This window comes from Sinocyclocheilus anshuiensis, unplaced genomic scaffold (assembly GCF_001515605.1).
Source record: "Sinocyclocheilus anshuiensis isolate Anshui unplaced genomic scaffold, SAMN03320099.WGS_v1.1 scaffold15760, whole genome shotgun sequence".
NCBI classification, from domain to species: domain Eukaryota; kingdom Metazoa; phylum Chordata; class Actinopteri; order Cypriniformes; family Cyprinidae; genus Sinocyclocheilus; species Sinocyclocheilus anshuiensis.
In genome coordinates this window covers 1-6,926 of record NW_015553530.1, presented here as the reverse complement: position 1 = coordinate 6,926, position 6,926 = coordinate 1, and the positions used below count along the sequence as shown (strand labels likewise).

Here is a 6,926-nt window from a genome sequence, read left to right as displayed (position 1 = left end):
AGGTGTATTACGATCACCTGCGCAGCGCAACTAAGGTAATGAGTGCTTTTTCAACACCTCCTGTTTATTGTCAACATCAACAAATCAAGCTCCATACCACTCACACTACAGCACCAACTTTGATGAGCACACAGTGAAAGTTTAAACAGACAGGCATCTTTTTATAAAGAGAATTTCTTACAGCAGAAGGCAAAAGAGATAAAAGGCGGCTTCATGTTCATGTACATTTCGTCATGCTTGCTTTTTTTACTCTTCAGCGACATGCCTTTTTTTCCTGCCCTGCTGTTCTCCATCTTCTCAGACTTTAACACACACTTTGTCTTTTTTTTCCTGTCCTTACAGAGTCCGAATCCTTCGCTAACCTTTTGTGTGAAGACTCACTATCGACTTTATTTCATGGTGGCACCGTCCCCAGAGGCCATGCGCATTTGGATGGACGTCATAGTAACGGGTGCCGAGGGCTACACGCAGTTTATGACCTGAGGGAGAGTGGATGCAATTCTGCCTGCAGTGATGTGAGAGCGGGCAGGACTCATTTAACAGGACGTGTAACATATGCAATATAATGTTTAAAAACTTCAGCCAGCACTGACTGATTTCTTTGTCATTGTGACAAGAGAAAAACTGGAAAGCAGACTGGCCTGATGACGATGTATTATTGTGCAACTGATGGTCAGATTTTATGTTACTAAAAAGAGAAGCTGAAAGGAGACAGTTACAGAGCTTACAGTATTTTATGGCATTTCAAATCAATCATATGCTTAGTCCTTTTTTTTTTAATCTAGTTTTATGGTGCCAAGTATTCAGGTGCATATACATCAGTGTATTACCGTCCCCACAGTATAAACAATAAAGTTTAAAAATTAAAACAAAAAAAGTGTATTTTTTTATTTATTTTGACCGAGAAACAATTGAACCCCTTCAGACCTGAATTCTTCCAAAAGTACATTTTCCCTGTTCTTAAGGCTGCCATAAATGAGACCAAATAATAATAATAATAAAAAAATGTGAACACTCTTTAATTTAATTGTTTTGTCCGTTTCAGTGGACATCAGGTCGAAACAGTTGTACTTCACAACTTTATTTAAAACCCTTTTTGCATTTCTCTGTTTGCGGGATTATGTCTGGAGATCAAACCGAGCGCTCGTTCGTGAAGCGGTTGGTTTTCCCCGTGTGCCCGGTAGAGGGCGCAACTCGTCACGTCTCACCGCTTCAGCGCGTGTTTTCATGCCCCCAGATGCGAGGGCTGGATCTGCTGAGGCCCCGGGGCCCTGAGCTTGTTTTCTTCTCTGCCTCGCACCCAGTCATTACCATAACAGTTAAATGCAACTACAAATGTCATCAGCGTTATAATGATGCCATCTGTCTCCACCAGCAGAAGCTCAACAATTAATTTATCACTTGATGCTAATTCATCTCACTCTAAAATTAAGCAACATAAAAGCAAAAGGAACCAACCTAAGAAAGCTAATAAATGCAAAGAACGGCACGCTAATTTTTAACAACAGATTGAAATAAGGACGTCGCTTTTAGTTCAAACATGTAACGTGTAAACAAACAACAAAGACGCTAATTAAACCTACAAGATCTTTGAGTTTCAAAGAGCAGTTGAAGTCTCACATATATCAAAGCAAGAGGGGAAGGTTTGTGCCTTAAAATCACTAGGGACTGAGCTGACATGATCAACTGTTGAGCCGGTGGTGATCAACTCGGAGACATTTGAGGGGTGCCACTCGGGAATCGAGAGCCCTCCACTCTGAAGCCGTGATCAACCGACCTAATCCAACCATGAGAACCGCGAGCATCTTCACACAGACGCACTGGAGCTTTCGCTGTTTACAAATGTAAATTCGCATAAACGTAAATAATAACCATTCAGAAAAATAATAATACACCAGGGGTGGGGGGAAATACCAACGCGAAAAACTCCTTGAGTTTGTCCTTGAGTGGCTCGTGTTTTAGTTTGAGATGCGAGACGCACCCCAAACACAGCGGCGGCGTCCCGCGGGAAGCGCCAGACAAATGCACTTTCTCAAAATCAAACAACTTTAACGCTGCCTCGCGTTCCCGAAGGAACAGTCAATGAAATAACTGCGGTTAGCTCACGCCATGCAACACGGGTTATTAGTCACATTATCTTTATCTCGCAAGTTTGTTATTCTAAATAGGGCACGTTTGGGGGAAGCGGCCGTCAAACCTCTTGAAACCTGTTGAAAGGTTATCCCGATTCCCGCGCTTCGGTGGGAAATGAAATAAGAGTCATTTTGCTGAGATGATTCTTGTTGGATGTTATAAAACTAACAAAAAAAAAAAAAAGTTATAGCAAGTGATCGAAACTTGAAACGATTTGATCGCTCGTGCAGGGGAATGAAAAAAAGACAACAATGAATTCAGAAGGAGATGGTGATGAAATTGTGATGTAACTTACTAATGTGTGCTATACATGAACTTGGCATGGTGCGTTTGCTCTCTCACCCACTCCTTACTTATTTTCTGACTAACATACAGAGTGCCAGAGAAAGGGCTCTAAACAGTCAAAACAAAGTAAATGAAACAAACAAAAATAAAATAATAAGATTTGCTTTTAATAGTATTTATCGATTTAGACACGTGCTCCCTAAAAACTGCATCCCATGTTTGAATGAGCTTAGTTTAATTGTTCCACATATGGACAGCTGGATTTATGGAGGGGAACAGATTTATCACTTAATTAATCCTCAAAAGCTGTGATTAATTAACGCCACGGCCTGGACCTACATTTCTATTTGTAACATCAGCTATTTAAAGTGGAAAAATCTCAATACAAACAGAAACTCAAGTATGATGGCCCAACAGCACTGGAGCGGTCTGTGGCTGAGGGGTGTGTGTGTGTGTCTGCTGACTTTCTCTCACGCTTTGCGCAAACAGGGCGCCCCCACGGACCAATTAAGACAAGGCGAGTTGGGAGAGTCAGCGCTTTCCTGGGAGAGATCCCACACTTCAACAACCATTATTATCTCAGTCTCTTCAACGTTACGACTGCGGTCACGAAGATTGCATCAGGCCTCACTTCTACAACTGCGAGGCTGAGCCGACTCACAAGAGGAATTACAGCATCACAGTATCTCCAGAAGCCCCTCTTTGATCCCGTCGCTCTCTGACTGCTCCTCGAGAAAGCAGGTGTCATCTTGGTTCACGCAGGGCTATTAAGTGTAACTAAAATCAATTTCTCGTCAGTCGAGGAAGACGTTAGCTTCTGCTAAAAGCTAAGGAATAGCCTATTCCACCTGACAGTTTTAAACTTTTCTCTGACTGTTGGCTTTTTCCATGTGTTACGAGATGTTTAGCGGTTCTCGGTTACATTACATATCCCCTTATAAACCAAAAAGCTAAGTTTTATAATAAAAACGCCATTTGTGACAACTCAACATTTGTGAGGACTGCGGACTGTGCGGTCTAAATGCCGTGTCGATACAATATAGCGGAAAAGTATTTCAATGAAACTGGTTATTTAAAGACACTTGTTGCAGTTATGTTTGTTTAAGACTAAAGTAACTTTTCGGTGAATGTCAGTGTAATTCAACAGAGACAAAACTGAAAAACACGGGCCGAAAGAGAGCGAGAGCGCTCGTTGCAAATCCCATGGCAACAGCAACCAGAAAACATGTCTAAAATAGGGGGCAGTGTTCGCTATTACTATAGCAACAGGAAGACATAGCTCCTTCAATCAGCTTTAGGATTTGCTGAGGGGGGGGGACAAAGCTTGATTCTTTGAAAAACCGTTATTAACGGCAATTAAACGAGATGCACTTGTGAGTTTGAGGGTAATTTGTCTCGTCTCACAATGACCGCGCATGACTTGAATAGCTCAGCATAATGTGGCGCCGGTTCTTAAGTTCAGATGGAATTATCAAAATATAGCAAACAATAGATAAAAGACTATCTCCTTTCGTTCTCCTGCTAGATAGCGTTTGTGTTTTGCTCGATCGCAGAATTTAACATCCGCTTCTCCCAGGGGCGGTTGTAGAAATGCTGATGCTGAAATGGAAATAATGACTTTAAAGACGCCACCTGTTACACGCACCACATCAGAATACTCTATATATGTAAATAGAGTTCATGTAAACTATTATAGACGCCTTTACAGCTCTTCTGGCTAGCTGCAGTGCCAGTTAATTAAGCGAGCATGTAAACATGTTGCTATCAGCGTTTGAAACAATACAAATCTGAACGGCAGTGTATGCTATGCGTGTTATGATATTAATATTTTATGTATTGCCAGATACTGCAGCTGTATGATAATCATCCAAACTCTCGCGAACAGCCGCTTTCATTACACATTCTTCTCTCAGAGCCTCAAACCCGTAGTAGTTTTAAGTTAGGGGACGTGCCAGCGGGATTTTGTGTTTTCTCGGAAGTCGTTGAGAAAGTGAGTGCTAATTCTTGTGGGCGTTTTCGCCAGCCCGAAGTGTGAAATTTATCTCGACCAATACATCCATAGGGCGGAGGAATCTATAGCACTGGGGGCTGACCGCGTGACGCAGCTGGTTGCTAGGTGTGGGTGACCTGATGCATTGACTCAATTAGACGATTCTCAGTCATCAACTCCATCACAACAAAGCAAGACCAACAGCACTTCAGTCCTAGACACTCCGAAGGAGACATGGCTTTTTAATTTAGTAGAGACTTCGATCCTAAAGAAACGCCGTGCTTTGCTCTTGCAACGCACCCCAAGCTCAAAACATTTAAGCAAGAATGGAGTAAGTGCAACTTCTTACTTTTTGTGCCTTTGTTCGGGCTTTTGTTGTTTTGTCTCTTGGCTTTGTACTTTTTATGTGTATTGCTTTTGTTTAAGTGTTGTTCAGAGTGTTGTCACTTGTAACAGTGCTTCAGGCGCTGTTTTATACACACTGCTGTCTTGCTTATTGGAAAAAGTTTCAGAAACTCCTTTCAGCTCGTTGCTACACAGTTTTGCAACTTTAGGGATGAATCCACAATAATCAGTCTGACCTAGTTAATTAGCATTTTCATACGTTCAATTTATATTGACACGCATTCTATTCTTTTACGCACTTTCAAGTGAGACTTGCTTGTTTAACAGCTTTTTATAGAGTGATTATCTGTGTTAAACAGATGCATTGCCTGTCTGTTTGCACAATAGTGCTGAGGCTACAAAGGTTCTTCTCTCGTTATTTCTTAGCAAATGTTTTCCTTCTGTCCATTTTACAGCAATATCTGACACATAGTTGCATGTTGCATGCAGCGGATGTTGTTTGTTGTCTTTAAAAAAAATGCCACTTTGCAAAAAGCTTGTCGTTTTTAAAGCTTCCACGAAAAATTGCTGTCTTTGGTTTCGCATTACGTCATAGATTGTAACCCACGTGCTGGCCAAGTTCAGACATCCAGTTCAGAGACGTCTGCACCCCACGCACCTGCCATGCCGCTAGAAATGACTTATAATGCTTGATTGCAAAAGAAGAAAAGAAGAAAGCTTTTTATTTCTGCTCTTTGCTGTTTTTTAAAGTTGTCTCGGATGACTCTGTCAGCATAAACTATTCTCCAGTGTCTGACCTTAGACTGTAAACAAACTGGACATCAGTTCAGGTGCAGAGGTAACTAGAGCATTTGAAGGCACCTTAGGTTGCATCATACAAACAAAAGATAGTCCAGAAATCAGCACTAAATAAATTAAAATGAAGAAAAAAAAAAATTATTGATATTGTGATTTATTATTGGCATGCTCCAAAATATGATCCGAAGAAGCTTTACAGTTGTGTGTCTTGTATATTTAGGCTGCTAATAAATTTGCCACAAGTAGAGCATTCGCCTGGTTCCCTAGGATCTCAGTAGAACTCCCCTAAGTGGGCACAAGGGACTTTGATGGATGGAAGAGTGGTAGTTTTCTAAATTGGTCCCTCGCTAATCACCAGTGTGTCTCAGCTGATACTGTAACGAATGGGGGGGTTATAGTTATTTTACTCCGTTTGCACTGCATCCCTCATGGTTAACACTCTGAAAATATGGATTTATGGTCAGTTGGAGATATTTTTAGATATTTTAGGAGAGCCAGGATAAGTTTAGAATGGAAAGTCCCACCAACTAGGACATAATGATTTTTTTCACCTCCTTTCCTCCATACTACTTTAGCAACTGAAGAATCACGGTTGGTGTGATAGTGTCGTCTCGATACCAGATACACCGAAACCTCCATAGGCAATGCGTTTTAACGCGTCGTCCCTCATCATATTTTCCCTCTTTTTTTTTTTTGTAGGTTTCATAATGCGCACCAAGCCCTGTTTTCTGTGGCTCAACTCTCAAACTTCACTATCGTGCACTGTAAGCTCGGACGTTTGAATCGTAGGACCAACGGACAGGATGATGACAATGTCAGCACCCATTTGGAAGACTCTACTCGTCTGCCCGGCAGACCCCCTCACTCTCTCTCACCCACAGGCTAACCACAGCCAATCGGAGGGGCGCGGAGGGGAGGGGCCAGAGGAGAACCAGCACTTAATTGGTGAGTTGCAGTGAATACAGTTTTTTATTTTTCCCAGTTTCAGGTGGGCACCGCACTGCAGCACATTTCGTTCTCCTTGAACAGTGAGTAAAACTACCAACGTGGATCTATTTTATATTATTTGTAGATAACATGCTAGTTTAATGCTACCTTTCGCATTTTGGATTTAATAAGCACGCTGAGATGCGATTTGTTTTTTTTTTGCTTGTTTTTAACGGGTTTTTAAAATACTGCTGGTATAGTTGTTTATTTGGTTTAAATAATTGTGCTACATTGGATCTCTAGGCCAGTGATTAACATGTTGTCCTCTGTTTTCCCCATAGGTAATGGTCTTAGTGACTGGATGACGGAAGAAGTAGATTTCTCCTCTTACCTCCCAACCTCTCACTCCTCTCCCTCCCCCAATGCATCCCTTCCCCCCTCGCCCCTC

General features: G+C 41.7%; 1 long non-coding RNA gene across 2 annotated transcripts; it reads left to right on the top strand.

Moving 5' to 3' along the window:
• Positions 1-4,285: 4,285 nt before the first annotated feature.
• LOC107668348 (uncharacterized) lies at positions 4,286-6,917 on the top strand. Of its 2 annotated transcripts, XR_001631886.1 has the most exons (4): positions 4,286-4,408; positions 4,481-4,739; positions 6,251-6,496; positions 6,820-6,917. It is a non-coding gene; the product is annotated as an uncharacterized LOC107668348 (long non-coding RNA). The 2 variants fall into 2 exon arrangements; XR_001631885.1 differs by having other exon boundaries at positions 4,286-4,739.
• The last annotated feature ends 9 nt before the right edge of the window (positions 6,918-6,926 follow it).